The sequence below is a fragment of the Pungitius pungitius genome, chromosome 2, assembly GCF_949316345.1.
Source record: "Pungitius pungitius chromosome 2, fPunPun2.1, whole genome shotgun sequence".
Taxonomy (NCBI): domain Eukaryota; kingdom Metazoa; phylum Chordata; class Actinopteri; order Perciformes; family Gasterosteidae; genus Pungitius; species Pungitius pungitius.
This window is the reverse complement of record NC_084901.1, coordinates 25,756,961-25,776,142: the sequence shown is the minus strand read 5'-3', so window position 1 is coordinate 25,776,142 and position 19,182 is coordinate 25,756,961. Positions and strand designations below refer to the sequence as shown.

Sequence of the window (19,182 nt, the reverse complement as noted above, 5' to 3'; positions counted from 1 at the left end):
TTTTTACTTTGGTTTGTTGTTCTTAACTAGTAGAGTTCAGGTAAACGTGGGGCTTGTTGAGACGTGGTGCTTAAGAATGCGACTCGCATTGCGTCTCTGCCTGTCGGAGTTTTTTTTTCAGTCGGCTCTAACCAGTTTTTTTTTTTACTTCACGCACTGACCTCTCTCTCTGTCTCTCTCTCCCTCTCCCTCTCTCTGTCTCTCTCATCAGTTTTTTTTACCGTCTGCTGGCTCTCTTCACGCACTCAGTGTCTGACGTTGACTAGTTGTGTTGAATAACTAAATATTAATATTACAAATTAAGCCACACACACACTTCCCCTCTCTCTCTCATGATCATCAGTGATAAGAATAAAGACGGAATGCTGTTTTAACCGCAGAAAGGCTTAACCCGACAATTTACGGGGTAAATCCTTCCTACTTCCGGGTTAGGCCCCGCCCATTTTCGGGTTAGGCCCCGCCCAGTCCGAGTACGGATACGGATACAGATAATTCATATGGTTCAACAGATACAGATGCTGTACTCGCTCATCTCTAGTTTTCCCCCACGAAAGAATTCTTCCCAAACATCATTTCTTGGAGCATTATCCACAGTTGATACGAAAGTTTGGCCCTCTTGTTGCACTATGGACTATGAGATTTGAGGCTAAACATAGCTTCTTCAAAAGAGTGGTCCGTCATACAAACTGTTACAAAAATGAATACATCTGTAGCAGGTGGCACCATGTGGGGTCAAGACGGTGCACCTATAAAAGGGGAAGTGGCACTTTGCCATGAAGTGCCAGTTTCCTGTTGGGTGGCCAGGGTATGGTTGGGCCCCCAGTAGTGGTGAGACAGCTCCATTCTCTCTTGATTTGTAAATACGTTTGTTTATTCTTTCTTATGTACGGGTGGTAGATTTTAATGGAGTTTTGCATGACAGGATCGGGAGGAGAGGCACCGATCCGGGCAAAGAGGGAATGAATGGGTGTGAGTTTGATGCAGCAGGTATGTTGGGTTTTTAATTAAATTAAAGTATGAATTAAAAGGTCATTGTTGGTAATTGTGTATCTTTGTGTTTCAGTTATTATCCCGCTACCTGCTGTCCTTTTGTTAGTTTTGTTTTTTGTTTTCAGCGGTTAGTCCGCTCCTGGTCCATTGTATTTTGTTTTCTTTGCGTGTTTTAGATGTAAGAGCGGACTAACCACTTTAAAGTTTTTGTTTGTTAGTTTGTTTTCTGATCACTTTCTCCACATTCCAAGGTACACCTCCTGCAGTGCTCCGGGCAAACCCTGACCTATAGTGTGAACTGAAGGGGGGGTGTTTGCAGTGAATGCCGTGATTTGCCGTGGTTGGCCTTATACACAGGTGTGCTGTGCCGTGCTAAGCGGGTTTGACCGCGGTGTGTTGCAGGGTAACTCGGGGCACTCGGAGCCTGCAGTGTGTCTGTGTATGTGGGGTCGGATTAGACCTATTTGTAATAAATATTATTAACCTATATTCGGCTTCCGTTTCTTATATCTATAAGTTAACACATCATTAGCTCAAAGGCACCAATTTCAGACTGCATATAATCTGCACATTTCTAGATTTTCTAAGAAATCTTTGAAGGGAATGGATATTTCAACACTCCCCCTTGAGGTTCTTAACGAGGATATAGCACTGGCCGTGAAACAGAAACACCCAGATGAAGACACTGTTAACCTCGCAAAAAATGTCTCCTACAACAGCTTCAACTACAGAGTGGGAATGGTGGTCGCCCATGGGTCACTGGCAGGTCTTCCTGAGTTTTGTGAAATAGTTTATATGATTGATCACAGGAGACACTAATTTTCATCGTAAAAAAATTGGATGCCTGGTACTGGGAACATTATCGAGCTTAGATATATCTACTACTAGAGAAGTAAGGCTTGTTGAGGTGCATGAACTGACCCATCCCTACCCTCTGGCTCACTACATCGTTGGTGGAAGGCGACTCATCTCTCTGAAGAGATACATACATGCATAAGGTTGTATATTTATGGGTGTGGGGAAAAGTTTTTGGAAATTGCTTTTTATTGGCAGACAATGCACCCTCTAAGAATACAACCCTAACTCTTAATCACTGATCTAATTCAGATTAATTATAGTATGTGATACAGCTGTTCAATAAACTAAAACGTTTAATACTATTTAACATAGCTGGATTGCTTTGCATTGTGAGTTATAGCCAATTAGGTGCTACAACTAATACTGTTTTTTTTATCCTTGTTTTTACTAGGGCCTTGCAGATCTGCTGATATGTCGGGGAAAAGGCCAGCCAAGTTACGTATTATTCTAAATTCTGATGACACCAGGAAGCTGATTCTGCCTGATGGAATTCCAGAGACAGTCGAGCAGCTTATTGATAAAGTCCGAAAACTGTGCAATTTAAAAGGGGGGGTTAAGATTGCAATACCAAGACCGAGACTTTGGAGATGCATTTGTGAACTTGACATCTACGTCAGAAGTTGAGGACTTGGCAACCATCAAGGTCATCCGAATAACTGATGGTTGCAGTCAAGAAGCAAATGTCTGTAATGGTGCGTCTACGCAGTCAGATGACACAGAGCTTCTGTCCACACCTTCCAGCTCTGTGTCTACAAGAACTCCGTTGTGGCCAAGAGAGTTTCCAGTACCAACATTCTCCTATGACACTGAACTTCAGTTGGAAAAGGGAAATGCTGTGTATAGTACCAACAAGACAAAGTTGACTCTTAGTTCAAAAACAAAGTCAGATATTCTGGAAAAGGTAGCGGAAGCTATTTTCAAATACAAAGGTTACCCAACAGATGCTGACTTCAGTGACGTTGCCGAGGCACTAATCAGAAAACATCCATGCCTCTCTGAACCTGTTTTGTACAAATGTAGCTTAAGCGCAAGTTCAGTCAGGAAGACAACCAGTCTGACTCTGTTCGCCTCCTTTGTAATTAAGTAAGTAACAGCTGATTGGGGGCGTGCACATTTTAGTAACCAATCAGATTCTACACACGGTTTCCTTAAGCCAATCACGTTGTTGCTGTCAATCTTTAAATGTGTTCTCCTCTCTGTTGGCTGTCAGCTGTCATTTCAGCGTGTAGCTGAAGCGAGGCGAAGCAAAGCAAAGCGTTCAATTAGCGGGTCCGGCACCACAGTGTTGCGGTAAACTCTAAACTCCGACTGGACGATGATCGATTGTGGAGAAACTAAATCAATATCTGAGCCGTCGTGCAGCCCGCCGAGGTACCGGTGTAGTAGCACTCGCCTACGTGGCGCAGCAGGAAGCAGTTACGCTAAACGTAAGAGCGCGGTACCAAGCCTCCTCTGCCCAGGTGTGAGTGGGTAAGGCTCACAGCTGGCAGAGAGCGAGTCAACCGCACTAGGACGGGCGGAGTGAATCGGAAACAGACCATTATGTTTTTATGTAACGTCATTCACCATAAGATATAATCCAAGGCACAATAAATGCATTCAGCAGAGGGTACAGAACAAGAAGCAAGAGAGTACAAATAAGTAAGAAGCCAAACTACAAGTGCTTTATTAAGAGCCAGGGCATAAACAGTCGGGTTGTTGTTAAGGGGTTACGTTAGATCTCTCTGAGGGAGCGACAAGCACCCTCCACGCGGGCTAACCGGGAGAGCGCTACGCCCCGGACGGGCTCTCCAGCTACTGCGGGACATCATGGACGGGAATCTCCTTCATCTCCAACGCCTGGGAAACACGCAGCATTCCGTCCAGCAAGCAGCATAGCAGCCTCTCAAAAGGCTAACACGCGGTAAGGCAAGTCGACGCTCCCCATCCACGTTAAACTGCTAACGTAACGACACGCTCAGCTGAAGCTCTGCGATGCAAAGCTATACCCCGGTTAGCATTTATCCGGCCGCCCTCTATGTGATGCTAGCGCAGCGTCTGGTTAAGTAAAGCACTGTTTAAAGTACCACTCCACGGTGGAGCACGTAGCTCTGGCGTTGTTTGTTGCGGTGTAATGTAATGTATACCCTGAGGGGGAGCATGAACTAGACTCGTACGGAGCTGGGTAGCGATCTCAGCGCGAACTACGGGAGTAATCGTTCTGCCACCAGTACCGTAAAGCTTTCAAAGTCCTCAGGCTCAGTCCAGCGAATTGACTACAAGGAAGGGATCTTCTACACGACCATAGCAGAATAACTGCTTCACCTGGACTATTCTATAGGCTATGATGTAGATAATGTATATGTCGTGAACGCAAAGCAAGGACCAGACTTGAGACTTTAATCAAAGCAATATGACAATGTTTATTGGTGACAGGAGTATTCAGTCCTGCAGTCATACGTGCACGGACCTGTTGCAATCTGTCTAGCAACAGCACTGAAAGGGCCCTTAATACAAAGTGCGCTCGGAATACTATATAGTCCTTAAGAGCATTCTTGATTGGTTCACTATGATGGAGGCGGCTCCTTGTTTATGACCTTCGGAGAGCCCCATTGGAGCACAGGGACGTCCATCCCTTCAGGCTCTCGGATCATCACGTTTCCTGTTCATGAGTTCACTGCATACTTGAGACAGTTTGTGTGTGAGACATGTTAGTCTCAAATATTCTGTTTTATCTACATTTGACCTGGGAGTGCGTGCAGTTCTTTAGCAACAGGTTCACTCCATTTTAAGGCTGTTTTGCGTGTGAGCCATGGTCACCCAGTCCCATGTATGGACGTGACCCTGAGAGTGCGTGCAGCCTTTTTATCAACATGTTTGTGTGCTCCGGGTCATACACGGCCTCCACTCGTTATTATTATTCAATTATTGTTCAAGTGTAATTGCAGTCTAGCGTGAGCTTGCATGATTATATTTAATCCTCAACATATAGCATAAATAAATACACTACAGGACCACTAGCAATAGAATAGAATAAAATAAATAATGGTATGTCTGTATGCAGGTACATGGGTTTCGAGTAGAGATGAGCGAGTACAGCATTATCTGTATCTGTTGGACCATATGAATTATCTGTATCCGTATCCGTACTCGGACTGGGCGGGGCCTAACCCGGAAGTAGGAAGGATTTACCCCGTAAATTGTCGGGTTAAGCCTTTCTGCGGTTAAAACAGCATTCCTTCTTAATTCTTATCACTGATGATCATGAGAGAGAGGGGAAGTGTGTGTGTGGCTTAATTTGTAATATTAATATTTAGTTATTCAACACAACTAGTCAACGTCAGACACTGAGTGCGTGAAGAGATCCAGCAGACGGTAAAAAAAACTGATGAGAGAGAGAGAGGGAGAGAGAGGTCAGTGCGTGAAGTAAAAAAAAAACACTGGTTAGAGCCGACTGAAAAAAAAAACTCCGACAGGCAGAGACGCAATGCGAGTCGCATTCTTAAGCACCACGTCTTAACAAGCCCCACGTTTACCTGAACTCTACTAGTTAAGAACAACAAACCGAAGTAAAAAAAAAATAAAGGCGAAGAAATCGTTTAAATTTATCGGGAAAGACCCGCGAACCTGCTGCCTGAGGGAGGGAGAGAGGAGTTCTGTGTGTGAGTGAGCTGAGCGGGACACAGCAACACAAACAGTATGTGTGTAGGGGAAGGGCGCTGCGACTACCAGCCAATCACAGAACGCAGACACAGACAGCTACCCAATGAGGACTTTTATTCAATCCGAGCACAGATATTGACTCGTATTACTCGTATAATACTCGTACTCTGCAAAAGTGCTTTATCCGTACCGGATACTCGTTTCAGCCGAGTATCCGGCTCATCTCTAGGGAAAACTTCTTGGAACACTGTCCTGTGTTCTGATATCTTGAAATCCAGATAAGAAATAGAGACCTCAGTGTGAACAGGTGCTACAACAAGTTCTACAATGTCCTTTAAGTCACAGAGGATTTGCCACACTGGTTCGTTTGAAGGAATGCTGGTTCCGATGAAGAGAGGAAGAAATCCCAGTAGGCTCCAATTCTCATGTGCATTTCCTCCAATTGTTCTTTTTGCAGTGAAATTTAGGGGCACACAATGAGGACGGTTTGTCTTATCAGTCCACTTGAATGCGAAGGTTGTTATTGCTTGGTTCAGATTGGCCAACGTAAAATATTTTTTTTGAAATTAACACAGTAAGGCAAAGAGCAATCTCAACAGGTATAATTCCTTCAAAGAGGTCATGAACTATATCTGGGGCGAAACTCTGCGTCACATTGAAATAGGACAGATTTTCTGACAGCACACACTTCCAGCACACACTTCCTCTTTACACCAAAATGACTAGCTAATGAATTTTCCTCAATAGCTTTAAGATGAGAAGTATGAAGGTTCTTCTTAGACAAAATGCCCCTGACTTGACTTCTTTTGTTTGTATGTCTACCTTTTCTGCCGTACAAAATCTGCAAGCATATTTTCCTGAGAAACATTCCACAAAACCTGCAATACCATGGGCCCCAAGATGGTCTGCTACAACACAATGGCAAAAAACAGTCCTTGTTGCTCTAACGTAATAAGATCGTTGACTAAAGGCTTCAATACATTGTCATAACCATAGCACTTGACATCGTCACTATGAATAGGTGCAGCCAAATATATATTACACAGCGATGAGTGCCAACTAGGAGCTAAATTTCCCAATGTCCAATATACCCCACAGACTTTGTTTTTTTCTGGAGGTACCGAGCGGATTACAGATTTCAAAATCGTCAATATACAAAATAATTGAAATTGCACCCTCCTGAGAAAATTGCAAATTTTCTTTGAAATTAATACTGTCATAAAATGACTTTGTAGTGAACTGAATCTTTCTGAATTTGATGGGGAGTTTTCAAATTAATCGTGGTATCCAAAAAACTGTCACAATTTAAAATCTGCTGTAAAGATTTTAGTATAGGGATGTATTGAAAAGATGTCTTTTTTGGGGAGTCAAGCGCAAATTCTACAGGTTCTACAATCGTAAAATGTTTTTAAGATAAATATGTTCTAGCTTCAGTAAGAGAGAAGCAACTTTGAGCTCAACATTACGTGGCAAGTCATTTAAATCGTGAATCTCTAAAGCAGGATCATTAAAGTCCTGTGAGCTTAAGTCATCTGAGGGCTCAGTACCAACACTATCAATATGGGGAGCGTCAGAATGATCAACAGAAACATCAACGTTTCACCTGTGTTTTTCAAGTATCCCATGCTTTAAGTCACTCACTGAACAACCCTTATGATTTCTGCTTCTGTGAGTTCGAAACGAACCATATATATTTGGGCGCTGCGACTACCAGCCAATCACAGAACGCAGACACAGACAGCTACCCAATGAGGACTTTTATTCAATCCGAGCACAGATATTGACTCGTATTACTCGTATAATACTCGTACTCTGCAAAAGTGCTTTATCCGTACCGGATACTCGTTTCAGCCGAGTATCCGGCTCATCTCTAGTTTCGAGGCTTTCAAGCAAAAGAAGTTAACTTAGAAGAACAACTTGGACAGGAAGCTTTCAAGGAACTCTACTTTCTCGACAGTCAACTGCGGTCTCTAACCGTGCGGCATTGGGTTACCCAGCTCCGATGGCCTGTCAGCGACGCGTCAACCACCTGCTTTGGACATGGAACAGTCATTGCGGCAGCAAGAAATCTTCGGGTATGAAGTCCTAAAGCCTAGTTTATGGTCCTGCTTTTCAGAGAAACGCAGGGGCGTGCTTGGTTCCACCCTCTTGCGACCGATGTTCTTGCGGGATGCGATTGGTTGGCTAACATCCTTTTCGCATAATACCAGCATTTTAAAAGGATGCTAAGCGATGAATCAGATTGAATAGCTTCTGTCGGAAGTAATGTGGAAATAGGACCACTTATTCAACCAGTCATTGGCAAACTACAAGGACACCCAGAGGGACTTTAATTCATGGCGGGAGATCTCTGCAAACGTCGGGTGGCTGGTTAAGGGGTCCGATAGTTCTGCAGGAGAACACAGGACAAATATGTCCGCGAACGGTGGAAACAAATGAACAAACAAACGGCTTTCATACACCAGGCGTCGTTCTCTGGGTCGTCTTCAACAAGGGACGTTGTTCCACTGTGCTGGCAGTGAAGTTCTTTGAAGCACGTGCAGGCCCCTTTTAGAAACACTAATTGGGACGAGTCATCGACACAATTGCGCGTAAGATGGAGCTGCATTGCAGCACCATGCAAGCTAAACTACACTCGCAGCATGTTGACGAGAGATTGCGGTAGAGTGAGAGGCTCTTTTTCCATATGCTTCATCTCAGGCGGACCTGCGTTTCCGTGCTGCTAGCAGGACATGGCGTCTTTGCAAACTGAATCTGGCAACAGGATCGGTACGGACAGAGCGTGGATGGCAGGGGTTTCATATGATTAGGGTAACCGCCACAACAGCGGTTCTGATCAGCAACTTGAGACAATGCAGGCCATCGTTTTTTTGGGGAAGTTCAGTCAGAGCCACAGCTGGCTAGACCATGGCCTCCTTTCTTCAGATGATGGCATTTAGTGTGACAATAGAGTGCAGCATTAATATCAACTAAGGTTAGCTGGCTGAAATATTAGATGGTCCACTTAAGGAAGTTAGTATCTACAGTATGCAAGGCATTCGTTTAGGGGCAGCTACGTTAAACTATAAACCAAGGTATCTCCTCTTCATCCCTGCCACTAATGGGACGTTGAACTGCGGCAACCCCTACAGTCACAAACATCGAGGATGGTAAGTTGGGTTCAGGAAAGCTCTTTTCGTTGGGTGGTTGCCGGTGTAGCAGTATTCCTCATGCTGGGTGCTGCAGCACTAAATGGTTCCCACAATATAGGCAGGGGATCTTCTCTCGTGTCCCTAGAAGTCCTTGCACGCATGAGGGTTAGACTCTCAGTAATCTGGGTCAACGTGACAAGTTTGCAGTTCTAGGAAGTAGATCTTTCATTTGACCCGCCACCTAGGAGCAATTGAGGTTTGTGGTCTTACGGGAACAGTTAAGCTAACATTGCTTCGTTGAACCTAACGCGACCATCTGGCGGACTCCGTCACGGCTCCGAGAATATGGGGAAGCAAGAGGCAGCAGGTCTCAAAAATTGGGGTCATGAACAGAGTTGTGATCCTCTCGGCCACGGCAACTGCACTAGCACTTTGAATAGCAGCTGCTATCTGCTTTAGCTACTGTTAAGCATTTTAAACCCCCTATCTTCGCAGGTTGCGCACCAGCACTTGAGGTAGATCTAACCTGCGTTTTCTGAGCGCTCACCCCGGGAAAGAGTCACTGGCAGGTTGCGCAATTTCCCGTCTCCAGACTTCCTATCTCCGCCCATGCGGCTCCGGACCTGGCCCATGCTCAAAGCTCCACTAGAGGCTGACCATAACACGGTACTTGCAAAGATCCCTGAATCGGTAAAAGAACAGGCAAGCATGCATATAACTGGTGGTGGTGGTGTATTCCCTTCCCTTCCCTTGCGGGAAGGTCACTTCAGCGTCCCCTTACAGTAGACCGCCATGGTTCCTTAGTGTCCCTTGGAAGAGAGGCCGTAGGGTCCCATCAGGAGGTCATCATGCAAAGTTTGTGGGCCATGTGTGTAAGACCCACCAGATGCCATGATTCAAGTGAGGGCCGTATGTGTAAGTCCCAGCAAGATATCATCTTTATCATGGAGGGGCCGGCTGTGTAAGACCCAGCAGATGACATCATTCAAGTGAGGGCCGTATGTGTAAGTCCCAGCAAGATGTCATCTTTACTATGGTGGGGCCGAATGCGTAAGACCCATCAGGTGACATCATTCTAATGAGGGCCGTATGTGTAAGTCCCAGCAAGATGTCATCGTTGCCATGTCGAGGGCCGAAGGCGTAAGTCCCAGCAAGATGACATAAGTTTCAAGGTCTGGGGCCGATTTCGTAAGACCCATCCAGGTAACCTTCTTTCTAGGTCTCAGTCTGGTTAACCCGGTGGGCGATCGGCAGTCCATTGCGACGTCCTATTCTGGGCTTTGACTCACCAGATCTCTTACCTCTGTTTGACATCAACCCATGCAAGTTTAACTTCTGTCATGACTAACTTTTGGTGTTTGCTTAGGAATTTCAGTACGGCAGTGGGTAAGGTATTTATTTATTCATTTATTTACTTACTTATTCGTAGAAATAAATGTCTTTTGGGGATTGGGATTATTGGACCTCACTATCCCTGCCTTCGGGGATAGTACGTCATGATGGAGTCCAATCGCCAAAGGCCTTGCACAATTCATATTTTATGCTTATTGTATTACTATTAAACGAGTCTCTCCTGATTGAACTGTTGCTACGGGTGGAAGCAGCGTCTGAAGACAAAAATGGGAAACTACCGAACTCAACTAAGGGGCATTAGGTGTATGGAATTACTTGCAAATACACTCAAGTCCAAAGCTCCTGAAGATGCATTGCCAGCAAAAAAGGTTAAGAGACCTAGGAGAGGAGAGGCCAACAACATACCTGACATACCAACTGGGGAGACCCCAGACAAATTAGAAAAGCAGAGACTGTCACTTTTAAGTTAAGTAAAGAAGCAGAATAATCGTGCAGTGATAAAGAACAAAATGGGCAAGACTGTTTCACTACGACGACAAGAAATTGTGGGAAAGGAATTAGGAGTTGAGGAGTTGAAAGAGAGATGGCCTGCATTGTTTACGATGGAAGAGGCAAGTAACATTTGTAATCAATATCAGTGAATGCCTATATAATTATCATCCCCTGTCATTCGAAACCTGCAAATAAATGATGCCACACAATACTAAATTCATGTTTTCACACTTCATGTGGAAAGAAACCCCACAACATTAATATAACCTGTAATGTACTAACATTTGCATGTGCTCCTTTGTTTTTTTAAAGATCAATGGGGAATTTCAGAGAATCACAACTGTTCCACTTCAACCGCGATTCCTGGCTACCTTGGACAAGCACCACAGCAAGCTGATTGAGATTATCAGAAACAAGGGGGGAGTTGTCAGAATGAAGTCTCAGAATATACTGAAAGTGCTTGATCAAGTATGTATGCACTCAATAAATGACAATTGATCATTATCACATAACATTTATAAAAGCAATAGTGTTCATTTTCATAATACGTTCTATTAAGTTTAATTAAATGTTGGAAGATATACTACATATTATCTATTGACTGTGAGGGCTTTTAACTGGTTTGCTGAAACTAGAGCTGAGAGGTCTGACAAATCATTTTTTCAGGTCTATCAACTCACTGTAGCAGGACGCTGATTTTGCACAGGTGCATTGTTATTTGCAACACTGCATCAGTATGACTGCAGAACCAGAAAACTGCATTAACAGTATACTGCCCAGTACTAGCTGAAAGCCTCTGTAAATCAGTTACTGTAACTGAAAGTACCTATTCATATATTGTGCAGTGTCTGCATTTTTTTGTAAAGTGGCAAAAATTGACAATATAACATTTTATCTGTTTGCATTGTAGAGCCTTGAGGTGAATCTCAAAAGGGAGTGTCTGCTGAAGTGCATCATTCTGTACCTTGGGGAAGACGTGGAAAAGCTTATCAAGGAGTATCTGGTAACTAGTTTTGCATTAATCAATTCATTTCAAGATTAGATGAAGGATTGGGAGTTTTTCCTGTGCCGATGTGAGGGTTTCGGGACAGAGGATGTTGCATGTGTACAGACTGTAAAGCCCTCTGAGGCAAATTTGTAATTTGCGATTTTGGGCTATACAAAATAAAATGAATTGAATTGAATTGATTGAATATTTTGACTTTAAATCTCATACACATGGTCCCAGGTATACCCATACCAAAAGTAAATTCAACTCTAATAAACATTCATCTGGTGTCATTGTTCCATTCACAAGATGCCAAAAAGTATGGAATAGATTCAATATTGAAGCCTTTTGTGGACGATATGAAAGTTTTAGAGACGGAAGGAATAAAGGTCCCTTTCTGCGAGATGCCTGTAAGGGGTACACTTGCACAAATCACCGGTGATAACTTGGCCATTCACTCAATTCTCGGTTTTATGGAGTCGTTCAGTGCAAACTATTTCTGTCGCTTATGCTTGATTGACAAAGTTTTGTCTCAAGAAGTTTTTTCAGAGGATGATCCACGGCTGATATTGAGGACAAAGATTCTTAATGAGGAACACTATGCTGATCTTTCAGAGGAACCAACTCTTACATCTTCACATGGAATCAAGCGCAACAGCATACTCAATACACTCTCATACTTCAATGTATCTGAAAACTTTGCTTTTGATATAATGCACGATATTTTAGAGAGTGTGGGTCAGTATGAGATGAGACTTCTCTTTGATTATATGGTTAAGAACAAATTCATTTAAAAAGAAAGCCTGCTGAACAGAGTCTATGCCTTTAACTATGGCCACATGGAAAGATCGAATTGGCCAACTAAAATAAACTTGGACTGAAGGTAATGGCATTGGATTAAATGCTGCACAGACTTTGTTTAATAACAAACATACCGTTGATTTTTGGTGATGTTATTCCTCAGGGAAACCTGCATTGGTATTTGTTACTGTTGCTTTTGCAGATCATCAACATTGTGTTCTCCCCCTCAGTCACAGAGGGTATGACTGTCTTTTTGAAACACCTCATTAAAGATCATCATCAGCTGTTTAAGGAGCTCTACCCATCCAAAAACGTAATTCCTAAACATCATTTTATGTTGCATTATCCTCGCTGTATTCGAAAAATTGGACCATTGTTGCATGTTTGGTCAATGAGGTTTCAGGCCAAACATAAGTTCTTTAAGAACTGCATGAAGAACTTTAAGAATTTGACAGTGTCTTTGGCAAAAAAACACCAATTTGCTGTGGCCTATCACTGGGAATGTATGAATTACAATTCTCTGGAATCAGGATCAGTGAAGGTACATAAACTTCTGTGTTTGGATAATTCTGAAGAAATTTCTGAATATCTTTGCTGTCACAATCGGGCTGGGGCAGGTTGCAGGGAGGACTCAAGCGCAGAGTTTCTCGAACCAAGTGCTCTTTATTTGAAACAAAACCAAAGACGTGCTCCAACGACGAGGGACATTAGACAATGACGCGACAAAGGACAACAGGCACACAGGGCTTAAATACACAAGGGAGGTGCAGGTGATTGGACACAGGTGGAGACAATCACGCAATCACAAGACAAGGCAGGAAGTGAAGTTAACCCAGGACCACAAGGAACATGAAACTTCAAACTAAAACAGGAAGAGGGACCAAACCGTGACATTTGCGTTGATGCTCAAACTGAAATTCGACATACAAAGTGGGTAAAATGCTCAGGAGCAGAGTACAGAGTTGGCCTTTTCGTATGTTCTGATGTGGTTGACGAAATGCCTGTTTTCAGCAAAATACTAAATATATTATTGTTTATAGAACAAGTTTTCTTATTGTTAAAAGACTACGAGTCAACGTTTATTGAACAGGTCCATGCCTACAGATTATTTGACTAAGCGTCTCAACACATATGGATGGTGAACAAAGACAACTTGAGGATTATTTCTTTGTTTGATGCACAGATCTTCTATGGTGCTGACTCATTTTTTTACATAGTTGCAAAAAATGAACTTGTTTGAAACACTCAGTAGAGATCTATTTATTTAGCCTGTACAAGAATAGTATATTTGATCAGAATGAATGTATATTTTTAAACTAGACATGGCTTACCATTGATGAGTTAAAGATGACATAAAAATGTTGTATTTTCAATTGATGTTATTGCAGTGTATGTTTACTTAGAAAATTTGAGTCAATTTCTATTGAAAATGTCAGAGCAGATTATATGTATATACTATATATAAGTATATAGACATGTACAGATGTCCTATCGTGCTGGCAAATTTTTCATATTTTTACAAAAATGTATATTTTCACACTATTAAGATGCTATTGCATTGGAGACTGCATTGTTTTATTCAATTGTATGTCATTAAAATATATTAAAAATGTCTAAATAAATTCATAGTCACTTGGTTTTTTGAAAAATATCTACAGGTATATCTTTAAAATTTCATCTGCATTACCATTTTAAAATAAGTATTTACATTAAATCAACATAAAATAAATACACTGGGGTTGTGTGATTAATCACCATAAAGTGTTAAATGTGTACACTTAAGGTGTTGAGAAATTATCACTCTTAAGTGATAAAATGAAACACTAACACAGTGTTTGAAGCAAAGATGGACCTGTATGTTCACCCGGAAAGTAATAAATTTAACACCCATGGTGACAAATCTCCCAACATATTTTTGCTGTGGCTTCACTCTGGAGACATGGAAGGTGGGGTCGACCTTCATGGTCCTGGGGAGGTCCAACCTGACCGCAGCAGGGTTAATGACCTTGAAGATGGAGAAGGGGCCGATGAATCCCTGGGCCAGGTTGCACGTCTCCTTGAGCTGTAGGTCCTTGGTGGACAACCAGACCTTCTGTCCCACCCGGTAGCGAGGAGCTGGAGTTCGGCGCTTGTCAGCTGCCCGCTTGATCTGGTACGGTAACATTGACCGTGCCTGTGCCGATGGGAACAAAACCTCTCCCTCTAGATCTGGAAACAGAGGCGGTAGGTACCCGTAGACAAGGGGGAGAGGCCTGTGGCAGAAACAGGAAGAGAATTGAAAGAGTATTCCACCCAGTTCAATTGTACTCCATGAGATAGGGGTCTGAGAGGTCGTACAACGGAGCACAGTTCCCATCTTCTGGCAGAGGCTGGCAGTAGTCCCAAGTAGTCTGCATAACTCCTTCCAGAAGTCGGCCGTGAACTGGGGTCCTCTGTCGTAGACCACATCCTGTGGCAGCCCGTGAAGGCTGACTCCCAAGACCTGGGACAGCATAATCTCTGTGGTTTTCATGGCAGAGGGGAGCTTGGGCAATGGAACAAGGTGAACCATCTTAGAGAATCTGTCGACAATCGTAAGAATAACAGACTTACCTTCTGACAAAGTCCACAGAGATGTGTGACCAAGGCCTCCGTGGTACAGGAAGAGGGTGTAGTAGTTCTGATGGGCACTCGCGAGATGTCTTATTCTGTGCGCAGCTCTGGCAGGTGACCACAAACTCCCCCGTATCCTTCTCCAGCAATGGCCACCAGAACAGCTGTGAGGATGGGGGCAGAGGTGAAGCGCCTATGGAATGCCTCCCCTGCTTGAGGGTTCCACCGGAACTTGACGCCCAAGCAGGTTAGGGCAGGGAGAGGAGCAGCCACCGAACTGTAGTTTCTAATAAAACGTCTAAAAATTAGCAAAACGCATTTTGACCAGTCAGTGACAGCACTTACCTTTGCCCCATCCATCTGGATCTTCCCAGGTGACATGGTGGCACATAGTGTAGTGTGCTGGGAGCCGCAAGGTTTGCAGTTCGAATCCCAGCTGCCTCATGCGCCATGTTAAAGGGCCCCTGAGCAAGACACCTAACCCCTAAATGACATGTAATGTAATGGTGAAGCCCAGGAAGGAAACAGAGCTTTGGTGGAACTCACATTTTTCTGCCTTGACAAACAGCTTTTTCTCCAGCAGCCATTGTAGGACCCTCTAGACATGCTGCTCATGGTCCTGGCTCTTTGAAAAAATTTAAATGTCGTCAAGGTATACAAACAAATTTATTCAACATGTCCCTTAGAATATCCTTGACCAAAGCCTGAAATAGCGTTAGTGAGGCCAAATGGCATAACCAGGTACTCATAGTGACCACTATCGTAGTCGTAGAGGCGGTGCGGGTGTAGGGAGCTGGTCCGGGTCTTGTGGAAAACCTCTCTGAAGTCCAGGTATATGGAGGGAACCCCAGAAACGTCTGTTGCCTCCCTTGTGACGATGATGAGTGACACTTTGTACTCCAGCCCACAATGGACTCCGTAAACCTATTGATAGTTGGGTTGTGTCTCTGTAGCCAAGGATAGCCAAGAACAATAGGCAAGAGTCTATGACGTGGAAGACGAGGTAGTCACTATGGTTACATGATATGAGAAGGCCTAGTGGTGGGGTGCGGTGGATCACAGGACAGATCAGGCGGTCGTCTAAGGCATTGGTGTGTAGGGGAGTCTCAAGGGGCTCTAACAGTAGCTGGAGTTGCGCTGCCAACCCTCGATCAATGAAGCTCTCGTCTGCTCCAGAGTCAAATTAACACTGCTAGTTCCAGAGAAGTAGTGGGAGAAGATAGGATATCATGTGTCAGTAGCCTGGAGAGAAGTGAGGCGTAAAGGGTTTGGCTCACCAGTACTCCTCCTCTTACTGTTGAACCCAGTCTTTTAACGGGCATCTAGCCAGAAAGTGCTGTCCGCAGTACATGCACCTGCCCTCCCTCAGTCGAGTTACGACTGAGTTACGACTGCGGCCTAGTTGCATGGGCTCTTCTTGCACACCAGGGCGCACAGTCAGTCCGGCTAGGGGTTAGGGCATAGGTCGGGCCGACGTGATGGAGAGGATGGTCCCTGGGGCTCTAGAGGTCTCCTCTTAATCTCCCCAAAGAGTCCAAACCAAAAGGCGTCTGCCAGGGAAGGAAAGTTCTACTGGCTGGCTGTCTGCTGCTAGGGTGCGGAAGCGAATGGCGTAATCATCCGCCTGGCTGCTCCCCTGCCGGACAGAAAGAAGTCCACGAGCCGCCTCTCCTGGGACCCGGTGGTCGAACACTATTCTTAGGGCCCGGCAAACTCCACCACAGAACGGAAGATGCCAGTCTGATAGTCCCACTCTGCTGTAGCCCATTCCCTTGCCCTCCTTGAGAGGTTGGTAATGATGAATGCCACCTTGCAACCTGAGGAAAACCTGTGGAGCCGGTGGACCTCTCTGGGCTGATGGTTAATGTTTGCAAGCAGCTGCTGCATCTGGCGACTGAGATACTGCAGTTGGTCCATCATGTTGGTCTGAAACGCATTCTGGCAAGTGTGTAGCGCCTGGACAGCGCTGTCCAACCCGGAGAACAGCTGTTCGAGGGTGTGTAGTCTCTTCCCTCAAGAGCGGATCGCACCACGCTGTCCTCTGCTGAGTCCATCAGTGGTCAGATCGTACTGTCAGGCCTCACGGCCGGATGAGGACTGTTGGGTAACATCTTTTGAGTTACATGTTCGGTTACGTTGTGTTAATACTGAAGTTGAGCTTCTAGATCAACCTCTTGGCCGTGAGGTGTGAAGGCTTGGCTTATGCAGTTGGGGGGGTATCACGGAGCACCGGCTAGAGCTAGCTGCTGTTGTAGTAGGAATTGGCGGGCCCTGGCATCCCTGCTAGCGGTGATTTCCATTTGGTGTTGCAAAGTACTATAGGAAGTGCTAGGGGCAGTATTGCCCCCGTGTTTAACTGCAATCGAGGCAAGGAAGAATAGTGTTTTTTGAACAATCATGGCAAAACAAGGCGTGGACGGGCCGGAAGTGATCAAAAAGGTCTGGGAGTATTTAATCAGTAAGCTATGCAAAACAGTACGAGACTGCATCTGCAAGACAGTCGGCGATCCGGTGCTATGAGCTGCTTCTACTGGGTGATTTGTATGTACTGTATCTTTAACTGGATTGGCGACATTTTGAACGTTTAGAGTTTTTTGCGCAATGACGTCACCAGAAAGCGCGAGCTGTTTCCTTTAGTCCTTCTTGCGGGGTTGCAACGGTCGGGTTGGAGATTGGTGAAGGCTGGATTTCGGGGGATTCGCTTAATTTATTCTGGTCGATGTTTACATGCCACTGGCGGGCAACGTGCAGGAGGCACAGCGGACACTCGCCGACCAGATACGGCGTGTTGAGCGGACCAACACGGACTCCTTGGTTATTGTCCTCGGGGACTTTAACAAAGGAAACCTCAGCCACGAACTTCCTAAGTTCAAACAGTTTATTAAATGCCAGACCAGTGAGGAGAACACGCTGGATCACTGCTACACTACAGTAAGCAGGGCTTATCACGGCGAAGTTTGATGACGTAACGTAGGTAGGGCAGTCATACGTTACGTTCGATCGTGTGTTACCTGACCTCGGTCATGTGTTAGAATGCATACTCGAGAACAAGAAGAATGGGTTGAACTGTAATTATAGAAATTCCGAAAGAGGCCTTTTGGGGGCGTGATCTTGCTCCCGGAATTATGCTAATTCGCTCCACTCATTGAACTTCAAGTGTACGTCACTTGAAGTTCAATTTTGTCATTTGACATTTATTCAACTAGACCCTGCAGCTGCTACTTACGATACTTGCAGCTTTTTGTTCCAGTTTTTGTGACTCTACCGTGTATTGTTACATGTAGGCTTCTTCTTTGTTTCCCCCCCATGGAGAAGTCCTGATATTATTACACAGATATTGTCTGACGTTTGATCAGAGACAAGTCCCTTACTTTTTCTATTCCCATGGATATGAGATTATTATGACTATGATGATGTAATGATGAGGATTCAATGGAATATGAGAAGGACGTAATAGTATCCGTTTAAAGTTTTTACAAGGAGCTCTCATTTTGTGTTGATTTTGGTAGACCCTGTGAGTGCATGTGGTAATGTTTCTGGGAACCAAATTTCCTTTTAGAAATCATCTTATTTTACTGCAGGAGGGTCTGAATGTGTGCTTCTTTAAGGATCTAATTGGAAACCTACCATAGTGCAAGAAAGCACTGCTGGAGTTATACATAGACAAAACTAATGAGATGGGTATTGATTAAACCAGAAATCCTCCGATATTTTAGACCAGTGAACTTATCCCTGTTTGATAATACCTTAAAATTGAATTTAATTAAAAAAGAAATGCATTCACTGTTCAAAACAGTATTACAAACCTTCTACAGTTTATTTTATTTCCTGATTTATTTCTTTGTTTCTTTTTTCTCTATAGGAACAAAAGGTATTTTGTGTTTTGTGACACTATTATAGGAATTGCAATAATACCTGTTTAACCCCAAATCATTTAAGATTCACGGGTTTGAGTTTGGGTGGAATATTTACAATTAATTAGATGACAATTAACGAAAACTGACATTTCATTTTCTCTATTAATATACGGTACAGTTCTGTATTCCAGTGTGTTTTAAATAATACAAAATGCAGAGATTTTATTTAATTGTATAAAAAAAGCAAATTAAACTTTTTATAAACTTTAATGAATGAAGCATATAGTTTACTAATGAGAATCTGTGGGCAATCTGCAAATCTGAAAATAAAGCTATTTAAATAAAATTCTGTAACTAATCATCAGCTTATAGTTATTAAATTGACCCGGGCAAGGTTTACAATGTATAAGGAACCCATTTTGACGTGTATGTGTGACATGGTTTGTAGTTAAGTACTATATAGTTTATTGATTCCTGT

At 43.8% G+C, this 19,182-nt stretch overlaps 1 long non-coding RNA gene across 1 annotated transcript; it reads left to right on the top strand.

Annotated features, from left to right (window-relative positions):
• The first annotated feature begins 3,328 nt into the window (after positions 1-3,328).
• On the top strand, positions 3,329-11,631 carry LOC119210687 (uncharacterized). Its single transcript, XR_005119696.2, has 3 exons — positions 3,329-3,751; positions 10,779-10,934; positions 11,377-11,631. It is a non-coding gene; the product is annotated as an uncharacterized LOC119210687 (long non-coding RNA).
• Positions 11,632-19,182: the final 7,551 nt, after the last annotated feature.